Source organism: Mesocricetus auratus, unplaced genomic scaffold, assembly GCF_017639785.1.
Source record: "Mesocricetus auratus isolate SY011 unplaced genomic scaffold, BCM_Maur_2.0 Super-Scaffold_4256, whole genome shotgun sequence".
Taxonomy (NCBI): Eukaryota; Metazoa; Chordata; class Mammalia; order Rodentia; family Cricetidae; genus Mesocricetus; species Mesocricetus auratus.
Window position 1 is genome coordinate 115,562,831 of NW_024429182.1, and position 26,638 is coordinate 115,589,468.

At 38.4% G+C, this 26,638-nt stretch overlaps 1 protein-coding gene, 1 non-coding gene and 1 pseudogene across 6 annotated transcripts in view; 1 reads left to right on the forward strand and 2 right to left on the reverse strand.

Annotated features, from left to right (window-relative positions):
* The window catches only part of Cpeb1 (cytoplasmic polyadenylation element binding protein 1), a 91,979-nt gene that overhangs the window by 30,995 nt on the left and 34,346 nt on the right, over positions 1–26,638 (forward strand). The window lies entirely within an intron of this gene.
* On the reverse strand, positions 16,702–17,455 carry LOC110342351 (annotated as a pseudogene).
* LOC121135710 lies at positions 20,090–20,196 on the reverse strand. Its single transcript, XR_005872812.1, has one exon. It is a non-coding gene; the product is annotated as a U6 spliceosomal RNA (small nuclear RNA).

A 26,638-nucleotide genomic window follows, 5' to 3' on the forward strand; every position in this document is an offset into this window, starting at 1 on the left:
TCAGTCCCCAGCATTGTAAAGAATTTATCATAGGTATAAGTAAAAACTTGTAAACAGACTTTTGCACATCATTTTTTCATACTGTGTCAATGTTGAAACAACTAGTGAATGGATAAACAGAAAGTGTTGCTACAGTAGAGCATACTATTGAGTGATGAAGAATGAAGTCCTAATTGGTACTACAATATGGATGTGCCTTGAAAACAATCTAAGGAAAACAAACTTTTAAAAGGCCATATATTGTTTTTTGTTGTTTGATTAGTTTCTTTTGTTTTTGTTTTTGTTTTTTGAGACAGGGTTTCTCTGTGTAACCCTGGCTGTCCAGGAACTTGTTCTGTAGACTAACAACCATGTTTAAAAACATATGAAGAGACAATTCCTTAGTTGACACGTAATAATCAAGTTGTTCTGGATGCTGTGACTACAGATGTGAGCAGATAACACAGTGTCTGCTCTCTTGTAGAAAGCTATGAATAGTATGTGTGTGGGCTCAGAAGGATGATAGAGGGTAGTACAAAGAAGACCTTACAGATTATTCCAAATAATTTGAAAACTAAACAGTGGGGCAAGATAGGGCATGACTGGGACAGGGTTCTGTGGTTATATCATTTGTACAGGTCGCAATGGGGGGTGAATTTAGGGAAGACCTCTCTCTCTCTCTCTCTCTCTCTCTCTCTCTCTCTCTCTCTCTCTCTCTCTCTCCCTCTCTCTCTGCAATTATCAGGATGACAAATCTAGTTATGTAAAGGGTTGTTTTGAGATTGAGACAGGGTCTCACTATATAATAGCTAGATTGGCCTGCAATTCACTGTTACCTCAAGCTGGTCCAGAACTCATGATCCTCCTGCCTTAACCTCCAATGTTCTGGGATCATAGGCATGTGCCATCAAGCCCAGCTAGGGACTATTATTAGACAAGGATGAGGGCAAAACAAAAAGGCTTCTGTTCTGATGATGATTAAAGCCATCATTCATTTGAAGGGAAATAATTACTTCAATATTTCACCTCTGATAATGTTGTGACAAATCGTTAGCATTTCAGTTTATTTAGGAATGGATGTTTGTTTTGGTGGGGGGAGGGTGTACTGCTGAAGGGTAGGGAGTTAGAACTGACTCTACTACTGAACCATACCCTGAACCCTGTAAGAAAATTATTATATTGAAACTAATAGTTTCTTTCCTCCCTCCAACACATACCCAGCTACGGTTTCACTGTGTAGCCCTGGCTGTCCTGAAACTTGATCTATAGTCCAGGCTGGCCTCTTTCACAGAGATTCACCTGCCTCTGCCAAGTTCTAGGATTAAAAGTGTGCACCACCACTGCCCAGCTTCAAAAAATTTTAAACTCTTACATTTGTGGAAATGCTATCCTTTTGTCCCTTCCACAGTTTGATAGTGCTGACTCATCACATGTAGAGTGAAGAAAATTAGCAAAATGACTCATAACCACTGAATGTTTTAACTATAATTTTTACATTTAGATAATAAAGTAAAATTCTCATTTTGATTTCCATTTCCTTAATAAGTGGAGCTACTTTTTTTTTAAGCTATTAGTCTTTTTGGTCTTTCCCCTACACAGGAAAGCTACCAGGCTATCTGAAAAAAACTTCCTTAAAAAGAGTTGTGATTACTGCTTTTGTTTAAGAAATTAAAAGATGATGGGCAGATATTAATTCATTACTATCTAGTTCCTAATAAGTATGATACTCTGAGAAACTGCTACAAAGCCATGTTATTTAATCACACATATTTTACTGACAAATTGAACTTTTTTTAAACACAAATTTTGGCTATAAATGATAATTGTGAATTAACACTTGCATAGTTCTGTCCCAAGTATAAAGGTGTGCTCACAAGTGTAACTTCCATTTAGAATAGCTATGAAACCAGGTTGGCAAAGTATCTTTAGTTTCTTTTCCTAATGAACACAAAAATTCAAACCTGTAGATTAAATTGGGTTTTTTGTTTTGTTTTGTTTGTATTGTTTTGTCTTCCAGCAGCTTGGTACTTTGAACAAAATGTAACTGAAGTAACTTTGTTCTGACTGAACGCCAGAAAAGTAATAGTTCTACAGTTTTAAATATTACCTAGTACATAGGAAATGTAATTAAATTGCTTTGGGTATAATTTTTGTTTGAGTGTGATGTTCGTTCTTTACAGAGGACAGTAAATGCTGACTTGCTGTAAAGGAAAGGATATGAGATTAGAATTCTTGATTAAAGAAAATAGAGCAAAGAATACAGCTCCCAGCTGTTTTATTCTATTTGGGGACAGGGTAAATTACACTAGCAAGATATCTGAAAAACATGCTTACCTGGAAAATTTGAAACACTTTTCACTCTAGTCCAGGAACTCTCCATGTGTTCCTTCTCTAGTTTCATGTCTTCCTCCTAACACTTCATTCCATATGTGTGATTATTTGGTTTGTTTCTACTACAAAATTATAAATCAATGAAATCAAGACTTGCAACTGTTTTTCCTCAGTTCATTTGCTTTTCTAATGCCTAATGCACAAAAATTAAGTCATTAGAATCTTTTTTAACTTAATCATGTTCCTGGAACTTTGAGTAACACCAGTTTTTAAAAAAGATACAAAGAGAGGCTGGAGAGGTGGCTCAGTGGTTTAGAGCACTGGCTGCTTTTCCAGAGGACCTGGGTTCAATTCCCAGCAACCACATGGCAGCTCTCACCTGCCTATAACTCTAGTTCCAGGGGATCTGACACCCTCACACAGATACACATGCACATAAAATAAGCTGATATGAATCCCAGCAGTCAGGAGGCAAAAGCAGGCACATCTCAGTAAGTTCCAGGCCAGCCTGGTCTACAAAGTGAGTACCAGGACTGTTACACAGAGAAACTGTGTCTCAAAAAACCATACCAAACAAAAATATAGAAAGTGGCATAAAAGCAAGATTTTTCATCATTTTTTAATTTTTAAACAATCTTTTCTCATTTTATATACCAATCCCAGTTCCCACTCCCTCCCCTCCTCCTACCTCCCCACTACCATCACCCCTCCACTCAGGGTAAGGCTTCCCATGGGGAGTCAGCAAAAGTTTGGCACATCACTTTGAGGCAGGACCAAGGCCTCCCCTATATCTAGACTGAGCAAGGTATCACTCCAAAGAGAATGGACTCCAAAAAGATAGTTCAAGCACTAGGGATAAGTCCTGGTCCCAGTGTGCTAGTGCCTCACAGACTGCCCAAGCCACGCTACTGTCACCCACATTCAGAGGGCCTAGTTCAGTCCTATGCGGGTTCCCCGCTGTCATATTAATGCACCTCCCTCTCTTTGACTAGACTCTGGGAGGTTGGCCCAGTGCTTATCTGTAGATCTCTGCATCTGCTTCTATCAGTTACTGGATGAAGGTTCTATGATGCTAGTTTAAGGCAGTTATCAATCTTGATTACAGGGGAAGGCCAGTTCAGGCACCCTCTCCACTAATGCTTAGGGTCTTAGCTGGGGCATCCTTGTGAATTCCCGGGAATTTCTCTAGTGCCAGATTTCTTCTGGCTAGCCCCATTAATGGCTCCTTCAATAAAGATATCTTTCTTTGCCCTTCTTTGTCCTTCCCCCATCTCGACCATCTCCATCCTGTTCCCTCATGTTCTTCTCCCCACCCTTTCCCCCCTCCCAATTTTCTCAGGAGATCTTGTTTATTTCCCCTTCCCAGGGGGATCCATGTCTCTATTGGGTTCTCTTTGTTTCCTAGCTTTTCTGGGGTCATGAACTATGGGCTGGTTATCCTTTTACATTTAGAGTCGAGACCATTTTGGGAATACCTACAGAAGCAGCTGACCTGACCTAGTGGAAGCTCACTGACTTCTAAGCTATTTATTTGAAGCAAACAGGGTGAGGATGAGAAGATCAGCTGGGCAGTGGCAGTACACAGCTTAAATGCCAGCACTTGGGAGGCAGAGGCAGGTGGATCTCTGAGTTCCAGGTCATTCTAGTCTACAGAGGGAGCTCCAAGACAGCCAGTGCTACACAGAGAAACCCTGTCTCAAAAAACTAAAAAAGAAAAAACATGATAACTTCTTTCTCCTTGGGTTTATATGTTGTATATTCCTCTTAAACATACAAAGTTAGTTTTCTTGTTCTTTTTCCCCTCATTTGTGAAACTGAAGACTGATGTTCTATTCCATTGTGCCTTGGTCTTTGTGGCAGACATCCCCATCTCTGAGCTGTCAGAGTTGCACCACTAAGAAAACTTGATCATGCCTTAATCACTGTCAGAATTACTTGTGTTCCAGTTTCCAAGGTTAGATCTTCTACTTCATTTGACTGAAGAATGAATGAGTGCAGTTACAGGTGAGGAGGCCATGCAGAGGTAAGGGTGGAGGCTTTAGGAATCAGTACTAAGCATGGCATTTAAAGTTTTTCCTGTTTTTTAATTAATACATTTTTGAGAGGATATTTAATTTCTAGAGAATTCAGGAGATCAATAGGAAATTATTACAAGGTTGGGAATGGTGGTATACATCTTTAATCCTAGTACTTGGGAGACAGAAGCTTTAATCCCAGTACTTGCGAGACAGAAGCAGTGGATCTCTGAGTTGGAGGCCAGCCTGATCTACATAACAAATTCAGGACAGCCGGGACTACATAGAGAAACCCGTCTCCAAAAAAAAAAAATACAACTAATAAAAAAGCAGGTGTAAAGTAAATACTTAGGACAAGGCACAAAATAAGCATAAAACAATAGCTTTCTTCATCCTAATAGTTAGAAATTTAAATGAAAAATTATTTTGTGCTCCAGGACAGCACCTTAGAAATAGACACATAAATAAGTTACCTATGGAGAAACTATTCTGAAGGATACAAAAATAGGATTTAAGGCCGGGCGGTGGTGGCGCATGCCTTTAATCCCAGCACTTGGGAGGCAGAGGCAGGCGGATCTCTGTGAGTTCGAGGCCGGGCTGGATCGACAGCCTCCAAAACAATACAGAGAAACCCTGTCTCGTAAAAAACAAACAAACAAAAAAAGGGATTTAAATGAGTGGAAAAACTTTTGCTTCTGGAATGGGAAGGGTTACTATTGAAAATATGGATCCTAAAATGATTAAGAGCACAGAGTCAAACCAGTTTGTTTAACCAAAAACCTGGCATGGTACTCTGTTCCCACCCTTTAGTCTCAGATCAGATGTTTAGTTAGTATCTCCACAAAACATATTTGGGAGCCTTTTCCCTCAACTTGTTAAGTGTCATTTGGGTCCATGAGTTTCCTAGAATGTTGCCAAAAGGCGTTCTTGGGTAGGAGAAAAAAGATGGAACATCTGGCATTTCAAATGGCAACATGTTGGCTCAAATGGAGTGAATAACATCTGAGAACACCTGGAAAAGGATGCCAGTACTTGACAGAGTAGTGTCTTTAAGCAAGAATCTGGCAGTGTTTCTCTTCTCTCGGTCATATACCTGGTGTCTTAGTTGTAAAACTCAGTGATAAAACACTATGACCAAAAGCAAAAGTTGGTGGAGGAAAAGGTTTATTTTATTTCAGCTTACAACTCTACGTTGTACTCCGTCATTGAGGGAATTCTTAGGGAAGGAACCTGGAGGCAGGAAAGGAAGCAAATGCTATGGAAGAGTGCTGCTTACTCAGCCTGCTTTCTTCTATAATCCAGTACCACCTGCTCTGGGATGGTATCACCAACAATGGTTGGGCTTGCCACATCAGTCACTAGTTAAGACAATGCACTGCAGGCAATCTGATGGAGGCATTTTCTCATTTGAGTTTAGCTTGTGTCGAGTTGACAAAAACAAATCTAATAAAAATAACTGTCAAATTCAGTATGTCTTAGACTTGAGCACAGTGATGGTGATTCTAATCATGTTCAGGGCACATTTCCCAGGGTCACTGATCCCTAGTTCTTGGATACTTACTACTTACACCTGGTGCATCATGAAATAGGGCTCTAGTACTTAGATACCTGGGGGATACAACTCAATTTCTTCTTACCCATTTTCTTCTCAGTGGATTTTTAGTTTCTTGTTTACAAAATAAGTATTTGCCTTTCTTTTTTAACCCATTTCACAAAAATTGTGTTAATGGGCTAAAAGCATGAACTTGATTTCTTGTTAACAGGAGCTAAAACATCAGAAAAAAATTTTGCATTCTGCTTTGAGAGTATATAAATACCGTGATCTACATTTTGAGAAGTATAGTCTTTATTTTTGTCTTCCTCCCAAGTTGAAAGAAAAAGGACAGCAGAATAACAGGATTGAGTCTACACACACTAAAAGAGAGCCTACATTTCCCAGACTCTCCTACAGCTTGGTGTAATCCCATGTTCACTGGAGAGATGGGTGTAGCTTCTAGATTTCTTCTTAGTAGAGCTTATTATCCTTCTAGTTTTTGTTGTACTTTCCTGTGGAGTGAGATTTTAACATCAAACTTGTAAACCAGCTGCAAAGAGAGTTCATTCATGGAATCCAGCCACTTAAATTTTGTACAGCTCAGCTATTCTAGAGTATTACGTTCAAGAGAAAACTAGTTTCTTCATTGCCTTAGTCATTGAGATATATTTAGGCAGACAAACTCATAAACAAAAAAGAAAGGCCTAAAGTTAAAAACATCTAGTTGAAAAGGTACGCGTTGGTGGCGCGCACCTTTAATCCCAGCACTCAGGAGGCAGAGGCAGGCGGATCTCTGTGAGCTCGAGGCCAGCCTGGTCTACAAGAGCGAGTTCCAAGACAACCTCCAAAACAATACAGAGAAACCCTGTCTCGAAAAACCAAAAAAGAAAAAGTTATGTCTATATAAATCCCATTTAGCCCACAAAAGTCAGTCACTTTGATGTTAATCATGGACAGCCAGCATCACCCGGTACTTAGGAAAGCTACATCTCAGAGACAAGACCAAGGTAGGAAAGAAGGAGAAAATGTCTTCTGAGGCATGTAATTGGTGGAAATTACAAAGTTAAAAGTTCTGCTTTTTTTTAATTTGAAACTTGGTATGTTTAAATTGTATTGTGACCCTAATTTCATTTTGTCGTTGATCTCATGTAAAATGGGCTTTTTTTTTTTTTGCAAATACTGAAAGAAAAATTCAGTTTTATTTAGAGGATGTTATATCTGAGCACCCTTACCCTATTTAGTAAGAAGTATTTTTTTCTAGTAATGTTGGTTGTAAACGTTTTGTAGAAAAGACAAAAAAAAATCCAAGAGACATACATAATTACTAGTGACATTTTGATCTGTTTTGCAGTATTTCTCTAGCATACAGATTTCATCTACATGAAATCTTTCAGAACGTACTATGTATTAAATTCTCAATTTCTCTTTTTCTGTCACTGATTTTTAAGGTTTGTATGACATTCAGCTATGTAAATAGATACACTATAGGAGCCTTAGATGCATGAAGAGAATTCTAGGCTTCCATTATTTAGATAGATTAAAATCAAGTATCTGTTTTATACACTAGTAAGAAGTACCTGAAGTTAAAACTTTTGCTGTATCTGAGGTTATCCCTGAAAGTCGGCTTTACCATTTAGGAATAAATATCCTTTTGAGTTTTCAACACACATCTTTGATAATACTCCAGAAATTGACCAGCTGAGTGATGGGGATTGAACCCAGGGCCTTGTGCACACTAGGTAAGCTTTCTACCACCAAGTTTCTTGCCCTAGCCCTCTAGTGGTTTTTGTTTATTTGGGGGGAGTGATAGGGATTGAACTTGAGCTTCATGAATGCAAGGCTACTGCCTCAGCTATACTGATTTGATATACTACTTGGGGGCAACACTAAACAGGATATTGGATTCTAGAACTATAAATTGGAAATGTAAAGATAGTCAGCTTTAAACTCCCTTCCCAAAGTTCATAGATTATATTAGGCTAGTCTTGAATCAATAGGTTTCTTTTGCTTTCCTGAAGGATGTAAAATTACCATCTTCAAGTATAATACATGTGCGTGGTAGTGAGACTTGGAAGCATCAGAATAATCAAGTTGACTTTTTGCTGAGAAAGTAGAAAATTGTAGGAAAGGGGTAGAAAGAGCTAGAGTTAAAAATTAAATTCTTGGCCTGTGGTGGCTGCACATGCCTTTAATGCCAGTACTCTAGAGGCAGGGGCAAGGCAGGTGAATCTCTGTGAGCTTGAGGCCAGCCAGGGCTACACAAAGAAATCTGACTTGAAAAGATTTTGGAAATAAAAGAGATTGTCTAGTGGTTAAGAATATTTAGTGCCATCTCAGAGAACCTAAATTTGGTTCCCAGCACCCACATTGTAGCTCACAAACATCTTCAACTCCAACTCTAGGACATCTGACATTTTCCCCTGGCCTCTTTGGGCATTGCATGTACATGGTGCACTTTTATACATGAAGGCCAAACATTCACACACAAAATATAAACCTTAAAATTGAATTATTGATAATACAGAATAGATTTAATGCCAAGCTTCATGGGGACCTGAGTGACGAAGAGAAAAACTGTTGATAATGTCCTAATAAAATAGAACTGAGCAGGATATATTAGAATGGCCCTGAATCTTCAAAAATGTCACAGAATAGGAAATATAAGTATGTGTTGGTCGTTGGGTTTATTGGTGCCAACAGGTCTAGATTTGGATTCTACCACTACCTTTAGTGGTACTGTCATTTCTGTTTACTCTGGGCCTTGTTTGCATTCTAGAGGGCTCTTCTCCAGGAAGTGTTTCAGTTCTTGTATTACTTTTCTTTGTGTCTTTGTTGCCTGGTACTAGAACTTCAAGGGCTTTGCTTCTCTGAGATTTTTGCTCTGCGTGTACAATTTGCTTAGTTGATCAATTCTTGTGAAAGGGCCTTCATTATATAGGGGACTCTTAATTGAAGAATGACTAAATTAATGAGAACTAACTTCAGAAAAATAATTATGTTGGAAGTTTCTCAATATATAGTTTATAAAATACAAAGGAATGATTGAAAAGCAGAGATGTGGAATATAAAACTCTATTGTCTTAACTCTGCTTCTTCCCCAAGGTGAGTATCTTAGGGTTCTGTTGCTGTGAAGAGACACCATGATCATATAAAGGAAAACATTTAATTGGAGCTGACTTACAGTTTAGACTACAGTTCATTATTGTCATGCCTGGAAACAGCAGCACTCAAAGACATGGTGTTGGAGATGTAGCTGAGAGTTCTACATCTTGGATCCACAGGCAGCAGGAAGAAAGAGTGACACTGGGCTTGGCTTGAGTGTCTGAAACCTGAAAACCCCACCCCTAGTGACACACTTTCTCCACAACCCATACCTACTCTACCTAGGTCACATGTCGTAATCCTTTCAAATAATGCCACTTCCTATAAGCCTATTGGAAAGGGGGCATTTTCATTCAAACCACCACAGTGAGTTTAATTTTCTACCTTTGATGATTGCCTATTGTCTAAGGAATGGGTTATATGTATGACATCAGGCATCATGAACAGTTGGGAAATGACTTTGTGTGTGTGTGTGTGTGTGTGTGTGTGTGTGTGTTTGTGTGTGTTTGTGTGTGTGTGTGTGTGTTTGTGTGTGTGTGTGTGTGTGTGTGTGTGTGTGTGTGTGTTAGTTTTACCTGAGTCATGATCATAATGGGACTGGTTTCTATAGTCAAGGGAATAATAGTGTTACCATGGCTTGGTTTGAACGTGTTTCCCAAAGGCTCGTGTATTAGCACCTTGGTCCTCAGCGTAGAGATAATAAAACCAGCTGGTAGGGTATCTTTTGAAAGGGGTTGGTCTTTTGTTGTTGCTGTTTTGATTTTTTTTCAAGAAAGGGTTTCACTGTGCAGCCATGGCTGTCCTTAAACTTGCTCTGTAGACCAGGCTGGCCTCAAACTTAGAGATCTACCTGCCTCTGCTCCTGAATGCTGGGATTTTTTAAAGGCATGTGCTGTCACTGCCTGGTTTAAGGGTCTCACATAGACTAGGATGATTTTGATCTAAACTGTCTCTGAGGGATGACTTTGAGCTAGTATTCTTGCTGCCACCTCCATGGCACATTCTTGAACAGGTAGAACCTAGGGAGAAGTCATTAGATGATAGAGGGCATTCTTTCTATAAAGGATTAAAACAGTGGGAATATGAATTAGTTTTCTGCAGAAGATTGTTGTGAGCCCTCCCTTATTTTTCCTCTATTTCATCAGGTGATCTCTTTGACCATGACACTGTCCACAGTAAGGGATCTCCAGAGTTAGGCTAATACAATGCCCTTGAACCTTCAGAATCATAAGTAAATAAGTATTTTCCTTTATAAAGTAACTAGCCTGAGACATTTAATTATAGTAACAAATTATAGTAACAAAATGGACTAGTATAGCCACCATAAGTATGTCTAGTGAAGTAGAATCCTACAAGAAGATGCTATTTGCCTTTTGGATCAATTGATTGTTGTAAAAAGAAAAATAGTTCAACAAATAACCAAAGCATGTGGGAGATTTTCTAAAGGCATGATCTTGGAGATTCATAAACTACATGATAACTGTCTTCAAATATTTATGTGGAACTTAACTTAGAAATGTACTTCACAGCTAGACAGTGGTGGTGCATGCCTTTAATCTCAGAACTTGTGAGGCACAGGCAGGCGGATCTCTGTGAATCTGAGGATAGCTTGGCCTACAGAGTGAGTTCCAGGACAGCCAGAAATACACAGAGAAATTAAGTACTTTTTTCAACACCCCCCATGTACTTATCAATTAGTGATTTATACCCACTAGGATGGACACTATAAATAGTAGCAAACCCAAAAATATAAATTGTTATGATGTAGAGAAATTGGAAGACTTGTGCATTACTGGTTGAAAATGTAATATTGTTAAACTACTGTGGCAAATGTATAATGCTCCATAAAAGGTAGACACAGAATTATCATGTGGTTCAGCAATTCTACATCTAGAAAGATGCCCCTAAATCAGTGTTTCTCAGTCTGTGAGTTGTGACCCCTCTAGGCGGTTGAATGACCCTTTCACAGGGATTGCATATCAGATCTAAACATGATTCTAACAGTAGTAAAATTAGTTATGACATAGAAACAAAATAATTTTATGGTTGAGGGGATCACCACAACATGAGGAATTGTATTAAAGGATTGCAGCATTAGGAAGTTTGAGAACTACTGCCCTAAATATTTGAAAGTAGGAATTTGAACACATATTTGTACATAAATGTTCATAACAACACTATTCATAATGGCCAAAAAGTGTAGATTAGGAAACCATTGAAAGACAAATGGATAGCAAAATAAAGTGAATATTACCAGCTTTAACAAGGAGGATGGTTTTGATACATGCTACAACATGAATTAAACTTGAAAACATTATGCTAGGAAAAATAACAGATTCAAGATATAGCTTAGATGATTCCACTCATGTACATAGCATTCCTAGGATGAACAAGTAAAATAGCTATCAAAAGCCTAGGAGAGGTTGGTACTAAATTATTGTTAAATGGCACAGAGTTTTACTTGGAATGAACAAGTTCTGCAAGTGGATAGTAGTGATAGTTACTAAAAAGATGAATTGTATACTTAAAATGGTTAAATTTTATATTAGGTATATTTTACCACAATGAAAATTTCTAATACAGAATAACTCTTGTATGTTTAACTAGGTGAAGATTCATCCATTGGATTTCAGAATAATAGATTGGAAACCTGTCTGTTTAAATGGTTGGAGGTGTAATGTAACATAAAAAATAAATGACCCAGAGACAGATACTGGGGTTCAAACCTTAAGCTGAAGATCAGAAAAGCAAAGCAGCCAGCCACTAGCTCTTACCTCTACCTCAGCTTAGACCAAAGGGATGATTCTCAGACTGCTGAATAGTATTTCAAAGTATATATATACCACATTTTCATTATCCATTCATTGTTGTAAAACATTAGGTAATTTGCATTTCCTAGATATCATAGAGCAGCACTAAACATGGCTGAGTATCTGTGGAATAGGGTGTAGAGTCTTTGGGAAATATTCCCAAGGAATTGTCACACCAATTTCCATAGGGGCTGTACAAGTTCAAATTCCCATCAGCAATTAAATATGTGTTCCCCTTTCCCACACATCCTTGCCAGCATGAGCTGTCATTTGTTTTATTGATATTGGCCATTCTGATTGGTATAAGACAAAATCTCAATATTTTTAATTTGCATTTCCCTGATAACAAGAATGTTGATCATTTCTTTTCTTTTTTTCTCTTTTTTCTTTTTTTGGTTTTTACGAGACAGGGTTTCTCTGTATTGTTTCGGAGGCTATCGGTCTAGCCCGGCCTCAAACTTGCAGAGATCTGCCTGCCTCTGCTTCTCGAGTGCTGGGATTAAAGGCGTGCGCCACCACCGCCCAGCATGTTGATCATTTCTTTAAGTGTTCCTCAGCCATTAGTGTTTCATCTTTTGAGAATTCTCTGATAAGTTCTGTATCCAATTTTTTAATTGGGTTTTTGTTTTGGTTTGATTTGGGGGGGCAGTTGAGACAGGTTCTCTCTCTGTAGCCCTGGCTGTCCTGAAACTCACTCTGTAGACCAGGCTTACCTCAAACTCACAGTGATCCACCTGCCTCTGCCTCCCAAGTACTGGGACCAAAGGCATATGCCACCACTGCTTGGTGAATTTTTTTCTTGATACCCATTTTTTTTTTACTTTTTATATATACCAAAATACCTTTTGGTAAAGATCTTTGCTCATTCTGTAGCCTGTCACTTTTTTCAAATGTCTTTTGCTGTACAGAAACTTCAGTTTCATGAGGTCCCATTTATTAATTGTTGGTCTTAGTACCTGTGCTATTGGTGTCCTGTTGAGAAAGTCTTTTCTTTTGCTGATGAGTTCAAGCATGTTCCCCACTTTCTGTTCTGTCAGATTCTGGGTTATCTGACTTTATGTTGAGTTCCTTGATCAGTTTTGGAGTTGAATTTTGTACAGGCCGATACATGCAGCCTGTACAAATACATACGTTCTTCTACATGCAGCAGCCATTAGAGATCTATATGCCTCTGCCTTCCTAGTGCTGGGATTAAAGGCGTTGTTTTTTCAAGACCGGATTTCTCTGTATAACAGCTTTGTCCTGGCACTTACTCTGTAGACCAGGATGGCCTTGAACTTAGAGATCCACTATCCTCTGCCTCTGGAGTGCTGGGATTAAAGGCATGGTCACCACCACCTGGCAACATGTCTGTTTTTATGCCAGTACCATGCTATTTTTATTGCTATAGCTCTGTAGTACAACTAAAATCTGGGATGGTGGTACCTCTAGCAGTTTATTATTATTATTATTCAGTATTGGTTATCCTGAGGGAAGTGTTTTGTGTTTTGTGGTGTGTGTGTGTGTGTGTGTGTGTGCGCACGCGCGTGCGCATGCATGCATGCATGCGTGAGTGTGTTTCCATGTGAAGCTGAAAATTGTTGTGACAAAACTTCTGGGGAGACTCAACACACAAATCTACTCGCCCTAAATAGGGAGCCCATAACAGACCAAAGTACCAATAACACCAAAGTCCAACTTGGTGAACAAAAATTTGTATTTAGGATTTCTTACAGAAATTTGGGTGAGGGGTTACTTATAGGAGCAGAAATGACTCAAAGATGGCTGCATCACCAAAGCTAACTGCAGCATGGTTGACAGCTCACAAAAGCTAAGAACACACTGGAGCACACTATACAGCCTTCAGGTAGCTTAAAAGGTTGAAGAGTATTCTTTTCTACGTGACTCAGTTGGTCTAAACCTCTTCCAGGCAGCCAGGCTAGTTTCTGCCTGGTCTGGTCTTGGAGTCATCTTTGCAGCTTGGTTCTGCTCTTCTGAGAGGGACTCAGCTTGTGTTGCTTAATTTGGCAGGGAGGGGCCTAGTGAATCTGGCCAGTTTCAATAACTTCCCAAAGCTATTTTGAATTATTTACCTTCCTTTGAGTTCAAGGAGATTCCCTACTGAATGGAGTGTTTTAGTGTTGGAGGAAATGGTTACATAACATCATCCTTTAAAGTTTGGAAAAGAATTGTACAGGGATTGGATTCAATCTGTGGATTGCTGTTGGTAGGATGGCCATTTTCATGATATGAATCCTACTGATCCATGAACATATGAGATCTTTCCATCTTCTGATGTTAACTCATTTTCTTGAAAGTATGCCAAAATGCTGTTTTGAAATTTCAAATGACTGTTGATCTTTTCACTTTAGAGAATACCGCGTTTTACTAGATACATCTAAAGAGTTGGGGGAAATTAAAATACTGTCTGTTTGAAAATACCCCTTAGCCATTATAAATTTTAAAATGATTTTTATCACTCAAATTAAGTAGGTTTATATCAAATTATGCAGCCTATAGATTTTAATGTATGCTACAGAAATCTACAATAAAGTTCTTACTGTTAAGCCAGTTAGTTCAGCCTTTAGTTTCTCAGTACTTTATTCTGAATATTTCGGTCACAGCAAGAAAGTTGAAAGAATTACAGAATTGAGTGGGTACCTATAATATCTACCATCAAGGTTTGATGAGCATTTTATCATAGTCTCATTATCACAGAGCTGTTTACTCCTCTAGCTGTTTGAGTATGTCTTATTTTTATAATTCAGTCCAAAGTAAGCTATAGATGGATATAGTTCACCCTTGAATATTCAGTATGCACCATTAACTGTTCAGCATTTATATATTTATGCATATTCTTTTATATGTCAGCATTGCATAACTTTATTAGTAAGTATTGCTCTATATTAAAATACTATATTTTGTTTTATCTTCACTTTGACTATATCCAAGTTTGGGCAGCTATAAGTAAGGCTTCTACCATTCTGTACAGTTTGAGAAATACATTTTATTTCTCTTAGTTGAATTTTTTAGGAGTAGAATTTCTGGGTAGTGTGTGTTTAATCTTAGAAGTTGCACCTTTTTTCCAAAGTGGTTGTTTCCAAAATGGAATTCTGGTAGGTAATAACCAAATGCTGACAAAGTGTGCTGTTTTCATCTGAACAGTGTGGTAGTTGTCCTCATGCTCCATTGTGTAACTCTGAGTTTCTTTGATTGCTGATAGTGGTGTTTTCTTTTAAGTTCTTATTGGCTGTTTATAATCCTTCTGGAAAGCCTTGAAGATCTGGTGCCTTTTTAAAGATTAGGAAATTTTTACCTCTGAGATTCCTTCTATACTCCATAGAATTAACTTTGTTAGGTAAAGTTGTAGATTTTTTTCACATTTCATGGCTTGCCTGTTTATTTTCTTGTAGTGTCTTGACCAGAAATATTTAATTTTGATAACATATAATTTACCAAAACTTCTCAAATGATCATTGCATTCTGTGTCTTACATGTCTTTGGGCTGGGGATAGAGTTCAATGGTAGAATGCTTTCCCTAAACTGTGCAAATTAAAAAAAAAGAATTTTCCATCTCCAAAGCTCCCAACCCCTATCAGGTTCATAGTTATACTTTAATTTCATGATCAAGAGAATAATATATAAAGGATCTAAAACAAGCAAACAAAAACTGTTATAGAAAAGTTCTAGGTAGCAAGAGGATATGGAAAGGTACTTACTTAGAACTGTTAACTTTCTAAGTACACAACACTCTAGATATTTCCAAGCACTTTATTTATTTTGTTAAGATTTATTTATTATGTATACAGTCTTTGCCTGCATGTATTCCTGCACACCAGAAGAGGGCACCGGACCTCATTATAAATGGTTGTAAACTACCATGTGGGTGCTTGGAATTGAACTCTGGACCTCTGGAAGAGCAGCCAGTGCTCTTACCCTCTGAGCCATCTTTCCAGCCCCTCCAAACACTTTAATTGCCATAAAGAACAACAACAAAATTATTTTTGTCATGCTTTTAAATTCATTGATAGGAATAAAGACAGTACAGATTGGTCAGAGTCAGCAAACCCTGATGCCCAAGATTGATATGGCAACTAATCCTGTGCCAGCGCATGGACTTTAAAAGGCATTTTTGTTCTTTTTCTTGTTCTAAATATGTTGCCAGGCCTCAGGGTTGATTTCTCTTCCTGAAACTAATATTTTTCATCTAATTTTTTTTGTTGTGCTTTGAAATTAGTTTTCATTTGATCATTGCACTGTTGGAGTTCAGCTTCAGAATCTTTCAGCTTTGCTCTTTGTCTAATAAAACACCTGTTTATCTTCATCTTAACTACATGCTCTTTTCTATTTGTGCCAAAGTGCCCTTAGTAAGTGGTCTTTTCTTGTTTCTAACTGCAAAATAAATCACAATTGCAGATTTCCCACTTCAGTCATTTTCATGGTGCATATCATTTGTGACATTATTCTGTCTACATGTGTCTTCTTACCAATATATTTCTTGTTATGGTAAAAGTCAGTGTTCACCATTTTCAGCTGCAGTGATACCCAATGTTACTGTCTTCCTGGGGTCCTTTTTACAAGACTCTTTGGCTCTTACAGGATTACTACTCACTACTGTAAGAGCCAGAGAGTCTTGTTATCTTTTTAACATCTCATCATAGGTTCCAAAAATACTTTATAACTTTCATATTTTACTAGGGAAAATTTTCTGAAGTATATTTATTAAAATAATGAGCATTACATTATCATAATACATGTATAATCTATGTAAAGATTATAATTAAAATATTAGTTCATTGGTTATGCTATGAACTTAATGCATTCACAAATATTCTGTTTATATTTTTTGCTTTCTTTTATGATTGTGATATCTTTCTCCATCACTCTCTTAACTATATTTTCATTTGTGTGGGCTTCTACTCGGAACCTTTATGTCATAAACTGTCAACATCTAACCAGACAAATAACTCCCACCAGACTGTTGTGAATCTACCACTGGTGACCTTTCTTTATTCTTTTCAGCATCATCTTTTGTTTTTTCCTGTTCTTCTTGCCAACAATTACTAAATTACTCCAATGTATACGTTATCACATCCCAAATTACCTCAGCATAAAATGTTTTGGTTATATGACTATTTTTAGCTCTATAGGACTAGTATCTTATTATCTTTCACTTCTGCAAGGATTTCAGGTAAGATATTGAACTTTAGTGATATCTTGATTAACTTTAGCAGCCAAGTCGATAAACAGATCACCGTCACTTTCAATGACTTGAGAACCAGAATGCTCTTTGTCTCCTTAATGACAAAATCATGAAGGGCAAAAAGAATGCCCCAAGCAGACCATTTGTGATTTAGAGGAACTTCAACAGGCACTGAAGAATATACAGTCTCTGATTATTTGACGATAACAATCACTGTCTTTTCCAAGTTTAGTTCTAGCTTCTTAAATTGTCTGGAAATGTGAATCCAAAGTAACTTCTTTCTTATCATAGAAAAATTTTGGAAAAAGACAAAAACCGGATTATACATTCATCATCTTCTTTGACATAGCCCAGTTTCCTCAATCTACATTATTCCATGTGCTTTGCTAGCAATGACTGTAATCATAAGGGCATGTTGCGATTTCATCCTCGGCTTTACCTCATCTCTGGGGTCCAGCTAATCCAGGCTCCGCTCCAGGCACACCATCAAATCCTCTAGCATCTGGCAACAGCACTCCATGAGCTTTCTCTGAAAGTGTTTTAACTTTATGTGCCTGAATTTATTTCATTATGTATTTTTAAGTGGTTTATGTTCCTTCTGTGTAAGCATGCTTGCTTTGACAATAAGTGAAGTGATACTGTGTGATGTAAATGCTTCATAAACCCAGGGTCTACTGGTTTAAAGTCCATGCCCTAAAAGAGCAATGGACTATAAATAACATTACATTCTGCCCACTCAGATTTCTGCTTTAGGCAGTCTTCAGATGTATTGTCCTTGTAGTCTATATCAGATTGCCAACAATTACTGTCCACTGTACCCCTAAAGGCTAGGGTGTCCACTACAAGAAACAACAGAAAAGTGCTTTCTTTTATGTAAACTTTGGATGTTCTACCTAGGGAGTTAGGTTTTTTTTAATTCTGTAGCTAGACCTTAGATGCTCCAGAGAATGATGACTCAAATAATATCAACTTCAGATTCACTTCGCTACCCTAAAGTATTAATAAAAACCTCTCCTCACTGATTTTCATAATACTTTATATTAGTGACTGGCAGCCATATAGCCTTCAAAGTTCTTGTATGGCTCTAAAAACCCTGCTGCTGCTGCTGTTGCTGCTGCAGCTGCATCTATCCTCTACAGTAGCAGATTTTTGCATTGATTGGCAACTCCCTCTTCCCTCTGCAACCAGTCCCAAGGCTATGTTGGCACAGAGATTTTAAACTAAACATGGTTCAGGTAAATGTTTAATGACTAGTGAAACCCTGCTGGTACCTTGAGCTCAGAGGTGGTACCTGAAAAGGTCATGGATAATCATATGGGGTGTTCACAGAATATTTGACATACCCAGTAAGGTTCCTGAGGTAGGAAGGATTGGAGGTTGTGGGGAGACAAGATGGTTTTCTCTGTTGGAAGATAGGCAAAGAAAACCACTTTGAGGTAAAAAACGCAACAGTCTTTGAATTTACCACCTACAAGAAGGGCAATGATAATGAGCCAGTTAGGAACCCTAAAGTGTTTCTTCACTTCAAACTTGGAGACATTGTGGAGGGAATACCCACAATAAATATAGCCCTCTGTTTATACAAGTCAAGCCTTTTAAGGAAGATTTAGAAAATGAAATGAAGTGTGGACCAGATTTTGACCCTTGATTATTTTATAAGGATATCTAAAATGTTATGAGTACATCTACATGAATTATGACTTGAAGGATGACCCCTGACATAATGGAATTGAGTTTTAGGAATCAATATATTGGCCATTTGGGGTAGGTGGCAACTACAGAAAAATTAGTCTCACATCATCAAGAATGTGGGATTTATTGACATCAGGGCACAGAATGGTGAATTGTGGATCAAGAATGAAAAGATCATAGGCTGGAGAGACTGTTTGGTGAAATGCTTGCTGTGCAAGTCTGACAACCTTAGTTCATTCAAATAAAAACCATTCTTAGTATTCCCTACTGGGAGATGGGAGGCAAAGATCTTTGAATCAGCAAAATATGCAAGTCAACTGGCCTGGCATGTGCATCAGTGAGCAAGAGAAATTCTATCTTAAATGAAGTAGAAGGTGAGAGCCAACACTTGAAGTTGTCCTTGTAATTCCACACATGTGTTGGAGTGAACGCGTGTATATTTTACCCTAGACAGTATAATATTTAGTTCACTTCTCTTCTAGCTTTACTAAAATGGTATAAAAATGTAAAATCTGAACATATTAATGTTTATTTTAAGGACTGTTAATAGAAACTTGTTTGAAATAATTTACAGAATTTTTTGAAGATTATTAAGAGCAGTTGATTAAAGTAATTCAGTGATCATATTTTTATGATGGGAAATGCAAAAGAAGCTTAGTGTTCTTGTTACACCTGATCATAATGACAAAGATTAGTGTATAGCTTAACGTTCAAGACAGTACTTTGACTATCCTACCTATCATGCATTGTCTGTCTTTTGAACAACTCTTGTACCTATTGGCAATAAAGCCTTCTCTAAGGCATCAATTTCTAGGGAGTTGAAATGAACTCACATTAACCTTTTACATTTGGTGAACAGTATAAGGTTAAAAAATAGTCAAAGCCTGAAAATTTATTTTAATCGTAGAGGAGATTATTGTTTAGGAGCTTGACTGACTACCATGAAAAAGTAGTACTAAAGTAAGGATAGGATGAGTTACTGGGGAGGGGGAATCTAGGATAGAAGAAGTTAAATGCAAATTCAGTTTATCCCTCTGAGCCATCTTACCTGCCCTGCAAATCAAATTTAGAGTGGAGTTACTATATAAAACCTTCACTACTTTCAAAATGTCCCATAAGTTTGGGTATGTTGTGTCTTCATTTTCATTGAATTCTAGGAAGTCTTTAATTTCTTTTATTTCTTCCTTGACCCCAATAGTGCAATTGCGCATTGTTCAATTTCCATGAGTTTGTAGGGTTTCTGCAATTTGTGTTGTTGATTTCTACCTTTAACACATGGTTGTCTGATAAGATACGGGGGGGGGCTATTCCGATTTTTTTTGTACCTGTTGAAGTTTACTATGTTGCCAAGTATGTGGTTGATTTTAGAGAAAGTTCCATGTGGTGCTGAGAAGGTATATTTTTTTTTGTAATGTTTTTATTTAAATTAGAAACATGAATGCTTAAAAATCTGGAACACTTCACGAATTTTCGTGTCATCCTTGTGCAGGGGCCATGCTAATCTTCTCTATTTTATTCCAATTTTAGTGTATGTGCTGCCGAAGTGAGCACAAGAAGATATATTCTTTTGTGTTTGGATGGAATGTTCTATAGATGTCTGTTAAATCCAATTGGGTCATAACTTCTGTTAGTTCCTTTGTTTCTTTAATTTTCTGTCTGTTGGTCCCATGTAGTGGTAAGGGTGGGGTGTTGAAGTCTCCCACTATAACTGTGTGAGGTCTTATGTGTGATTTGAGTTTTAGTAATGTTTCTTTTACGAACATGGGTGCCTTTGTATTTGGGGCGTAGATGTTCAGAATTGAGACTTCTTCCTGATGGATTTTTCCCGTGATGAATATGAAATGCCCTTCTTCATTTCTTTTGATTTTAGTTTAAAGTATAACTTGTTTGATACTAGGATAGCTACACCAGCTTATTTCTTGGGTCCATTTGATTGGAAAAATCTTATCCTAACCCTTTACTCTGAGGTAATGTCTGTCTTTGAAGTTGAAGTGTGTTTCTTGTATGCAGCAGAAGGATGGATTCTGTCTTCGTATCCATTCTGTTAGCCTGTGTCTTTTTACAGGCAAATTAAGGCCATTAATATTGAGGGAGAATAAGGACCATTGAGTGTACTTCTTTCTTGTTTTTGTTGGTGATGGTGTTCTTGTTTGTGGATTTACCCCACTTTTTCTTTTGGATTTTGGTAAAGTTGGATTATCTATTGCCTATGTTTTTGTGACCGTAGTTACCTTCCTTAGGTTAAAGTTTTTCTTCCACTACTTTCTGTAGGGCTGGATTAGTGGATATGTATTGCTTAAATCTGGTTTTGTCGTGGAATATCTTGTTTTCTCCACTATAATCTTGTTTTCTCCACTATAGTGATTGAAAGCTTTGCTGGGCATAATAGTCTGGGCTGATATCCGTGGTCTCTTAGTGTTTGTAGAATATCCAGGACCTTCTGGCTTTCGGAGTTTCCAAGGAGAATTCAGGTGTGACTCTGATAGGTTTGCCTGAAAGACCCTTCAGTCTTTCTCTCAGGACCCTCGTCCCAAAGACCACCAGAGGGAGCCAAAGATCGCTGTAAAGCACAAGAGGATTTTTATTAAGCTGGCACGCCGGGGTTCAGCAACCTTGGGAAGGAGTAAACCCTGAGCAGAAATTTAGAGCAAGTTTTTAAAGCCTAAACCGCAAACAGGGTGGTGGGGTACAAGGGGAGTTTGGAAGTTGGTGCCAGACCTTCATGAATCAGGTATGCTTGTGGCTGTCTGGCTGACTGGCTCGTTATCTGTCTTAGGCAACGTCTGTGCCCTGGCTGAATTTTGTGACTTACCTGGAACCTTGAAGTCTGGGGAATGTTCCCAAGTCCTTGAGGACTGAGGTCTGGGAAATAAATTTTCCAACTATTGGGGGGTTAACTGTTGGGGCTCTTCATGCCTTTATATGTTACTTGGCCTTTTTCCTTTGCTGCTCTTAATATTTTTTTCTTCTGTATGTTTGTGCTTTTGATTATTATGTGGCAAGGGAACTATTTTTGTGGTTCACTCTATTTAGTGTTCTGTAGGCTTCTTGTACTTTCATTGGCATGTCTTTCTTTAGGTTGGGAAAGTTTTCTTCTATGATTTTGTTGGATATGTTTTCTGCAACTTTGAGTTGGATTTCTTTACCTTTATTATTCTTAAGTTTGGTCCTTTCACCGTGTCCCATATTTCCTGGATATTTTGTGCTAGGGATTTGTTGGACTGATTTCAAGACAGGGTTTCTCTGTATTGTTTTGGAGTATGTCCTGGAACTCACTCTGTAGACCAAGCTGGCCTTGAACTCACAGAGATCCGCCTGCCTCTGCCTCCCAAGTGCTGGGATTAAAGGTGTGTATCACCAACACCCAGCTTCAACTGCCCACTTTTAAAGCTGTCAAGTACTATTTATGCTCCCCATATGCTCTTGTATGTGTGGTCTTTGCTGGAGTGAGTTTGCCCTGCCAGGGGCTTTACCCTTAAAGAAGACTAAGTAACCATCTCCTAGGCACCTGTCAGTTGCCAATAGCTCCTCTACTAGAGCTGGGACTTCATGTCCAGTTTACCTGTCCACACTGGAATTTTATCTGGCCTGAGCCTGTGAAGGTCTTGTTCATGCTGTCTCAACAGTTATAAGTTCTTAGAGCCAATTGCCCTGCTGTGTTCAGAAAACAGTTACTGTCATCTACTACCTCTGGCTCTAAAAACCTCTCCATCCCTCTTGAACAAGGATCCTTGAGCCTTGGGAGGAAGGGGTGTGATATAGATGTCTGGTTTAGGGTGTAACATTGTTCAGTTTATTTCTCTATACATTGATTAGTTGAAGGTCTCTATATTAATCACCATCTACAGCACAGAGAAACTTCTTGGATGAAGGTTGAGAGATACAATAATCTGTGGGTATAATGACAAGTCATTAGAGTTTAATACTATGTCATTTAGCAGAATGATAAGTAGTAGTTTCTCCCTTATGGTCTATAACCTGTATAATCACAGGTTCTAGGCCCCCATATGGTGTTAGGTATGAGCTTCAACTTATGGAGTGGGACTTCAGTTCAATCAGAAAGTGATTGGTTACTTCCATGACATTTGTGATACTGTTGGACTAGCAAGCTTATCTTGTCATTGTAGCTCACATGATTCACAGCTGGGCAAGGTTGGTGAGTGCTTTTTAACTCTGGTAACATACATAGCTCCTTCTAGCACTAAGCTAGCCAGTATGAGGGATGAGACTTTCAGGTAAGTACCAGCTTGATTTCCCTGTGTTTAATAACTCAAGTAAGCAGTGTTTTTCTGTCAAGTTCTGAAGGGTAATCAAAGAGCATTGACAATAGCCTATTTGTAATAGTTGAAGGGTCTATAGGACCTCACTGGCCAACAACTCCAAAAGAGATGACCCATTCCTGGAACTGGATTTTTATTTATTATTCTGTGGTATATAGTAGGGGAATTGACTTGTAAGAATTTTAAGAATAACCGTAAATAATAACAATGGTCTCAATTTGCTGTGAAATAATTTGTTTGAAAGAACATAATGGGGGCAAATGACTCTGTTGTCCTATCTTTATTACTGAAGACTGAACTTTTCCAGTGGAGCAGAGATTAGGTAAAAAGAGCTCAGATGTGGTTGCTGTACTGTCTAGAAAGAACAAGAGAGCAGATTTTTGTTATTTCTTGTTGTGATATTTGTAATAATGAAAATAACAGTGATCCATTTAACATCCTGCTACCCACACACATTAGCTGTAGTCTCCACATTCCTGTACCAGTGTCGCTCATCAATATACAGAGTTCTTATAATTGTGGTGTAGATGTCATTCAGTAATATGGGTACATTATTTGTTCCCAGCATGGTTCCACTTTCATTTGTTTTAGTAGCCATATCCTTCCCTCTCTTTTAACTGTAAAAACTGAGAACCTTTATAACATTCAGCCTTAATGATGTAAAAAGGAGGGCCTCTAAGGTGTTAAGGCACTGTTCTCTTTTCTCCTGCTTGGCAGATACCTAAGAATGTTACTTGTGGAGGAGCCTGAGCAATTTAATGGTGAGTTTCTTTTAGTGTAGGAACTATGAGAGAGAGACAGGTTCTTACTGCTAAGGCTGGAAAAGATCAGAGTTGTGACTGTAACACTAGGAGCCTTGAAACCAGTCTGTAGTTTACACCTGTAAAAGAATGTTTTAATTTAGAAAAGTCCCTACATTTTTTTGTTGCTATGACTTAAGCATCTGAGGCTTATTACTTTTTACTGTAAAGAATAGAAATTGGGGTTGGAGAGATAACTCAGCAGTTTAACACTGGCTACTCTTCCAGAGGATGCAAGTTTGATTCCCAGCACCTACGTAGCAGCTTATATAACTCCAGTACCAGGGGATCTGACACACTCATCTGGCTTCTGCAAGCATGGCAAGCATGTGAGACACAGGAGTGCATGTGCGAAAAATATCCATATACTTCAAATAATAAAGGTGAAAAAACATTTAAAAGAAGTTGGCTGTTGATAACTTAGCAGATAAAAATGCTTGCTGCCAAATGCTGATCTGAGTTTGATCCCTAGGACCCACATGGTTTAACAAGAGAATCAACCCCCAAATCCTGTCCTCTGACCACATGTATGCATGCATGCTTCCTCATCACAAATAAAGGTGATTTAAAAAAATTATTTAGCTTACTGTTCTGAAGAGGGGAAATCTGAGGTTGGTGCCAACATGTGGTATCATATCAGTACCTGATGCAGATACTCTTACTGTACTGAGGTATAACAGAGGGTACCAGCCATGCACTCATTCCGTCATTTCTTCTTACAAACCAACTAGGGAGCCCGTTGACATCTTCTAACTCAAGAGAGGAATTTAGGGGTTTTCTCTGTGTAGTCCTAGCTGTCCAGAATCCCTCTGTAGAAACCATACTGGCCCTGAACTCAAAGATCTGACTGCCTTTGACTCCCCAGTGCTGGAATTACATTTCTAATACCAATTTTGGAGGACACATTGAAACCATAGCCAACTTAGAGTTAATTTCCTGCATTTGCTCAGTTGTTCAGGAATTTGGGAGGAAAACTATAGAAAGTTTAAAATTGTTTTTAAAAGTGTGGGTGTGTGTAAAAGCACACATCAAATGAAGTGGCTGAGAGGTCAGAAGATGTATCTGATCCCCTGGAACTATAATTACATATGGTTGTGGTGAGCCACTTTGTGGGGGCTGTGAGCTGAATCCAGGTCCTCTACATGAGTAGAAAATGCTCTTAACCACCCCCTTACCAGCCCCTGGAAAGATGACGTTTTTAAAGAGAAATAATTTTTAAATGTTGAGCTGACTTAAGCTTAATTGGAAGCTTTGTTAGGTATAAAACACACCTTCTGGGAGAAGTTTCATATATAAAGAAACTTCTAGGAGAAAGCATTTGAGATATAGTTCAAAGCCTTACTAGAGTAAGAATCACTGTACTAGATAATTTCTTTAGTTTGCACAAAACATCTGAAAGGATAGCTGCCTTCACCACTTTACAGATAATATTCTGGAAGAGTGTTGTGATAAGGTCACATGGTGGTAGACCTGATGAGCAGGTAAGGTCTGTCAGTCTGTCAAAGCTACTTGATTTCTGGGTATGACCGCCATCTTCTTTCCTTTCAAGACAGCGTTTCTCTGTGTATCCTTGACTGTCCTAGAACTTGCTCTGTAGTTTGAGGTTGGCCTAAAACTCGGGGATTCACCTGACTCCGAAGTGCCAAGATTAAGGTTGTACACCACCACACCGGGTCTGGCCTTCACTTTTTTTAATCTAGTGAAAGAATTCTATGGTTTATTAGGATTTCTATTGCTGTGAAGAGACACCATGACCACAGCAACTCTTATAATGGAAAACATTTAATTGGGGTGGCTTACAGATTTAGTTCATTATCATCATGGCAGGACATGGCAGCATGCAGGCAGACATGTTGCCAGAGAAAGAGCTGAGAGTCCTATATCTTGATCCTCGGGCAACAGGAAGGGAACTTAAGGTCGCACTGAGTGTAGCTTGAGCAAAGGAGACCTCCAAACCCACCCCACAGTGGCACACTTCTTCCAACAAGGCCACACCTACTCCAGCTAAGCCATACCTCTAATAGTTCTACTCCCTGTGAACTTATGGGGGCCATTTACATTCAAACTACCACAGGTAGTAAAAACCCTTATGTGGAAGAAACAGTGGGTTAATGTGTGTCTGAATAAAAGTGAGACTTCTGGACATGGGGCTGAAATTTTGCCACATGTGGCTCTCCAGGCTCTGGGTTCATATAACCATTAGGACCTTTGGTGGTTTTGCAGGACCTGTTGCTCATGACTGAGGTCTTTTGGAGTGGAGAGGTACTATTGATCAGTACTGCCCAAATTTTCATGTGCATATATGTAACTGGAAATCTTATTAAAATAGCTCAATTCCAAAGGTTTTAAGTTTTTAAACAGTCTCCTAGTATTGCTGATAATGTAGATTTGCTGAAATTACTGGCCCACCATACTGAGTAGCAAGAGCATAGCTGTTGAGTACATTTCTTTGACCGTGGTGCAAAGTATCCATATATACATAGGTCCTCTAATTTTAGATGTGGAAGGAGAATGACTGTTTCAGTGCAACGAATGCCTTTCAGTTAGGGTAGAGAAGAGGGATAGAGGCAAGAATGGGTATTTGAATGTGGATTGTTTTTAAAGGTTGATTATATTTTATTTATTTGAGTTTTTTGTTGGTTTGCTTTTGAGACAGGGACTCTCTAGGTAGTCCTGTCTGCTGTGAAACTTACTATGTAGACATCTTCTTGCCTCTGCCTGAGGGCTGAGATTAGAGGATTGCATCATCATGCCTGGCTTATTTTATGTTTTGAAGTTCTTTTCTTTTAGTTAATAATTTCATACATGTATGTACATATCCATGGTAAACTCCTCCCTAGTCCTCCAGGACATGCCCCAACACATCCTCTTCATATTTTCATGTCTTTTGTTTTTCCCTCCCTATAAACCTCT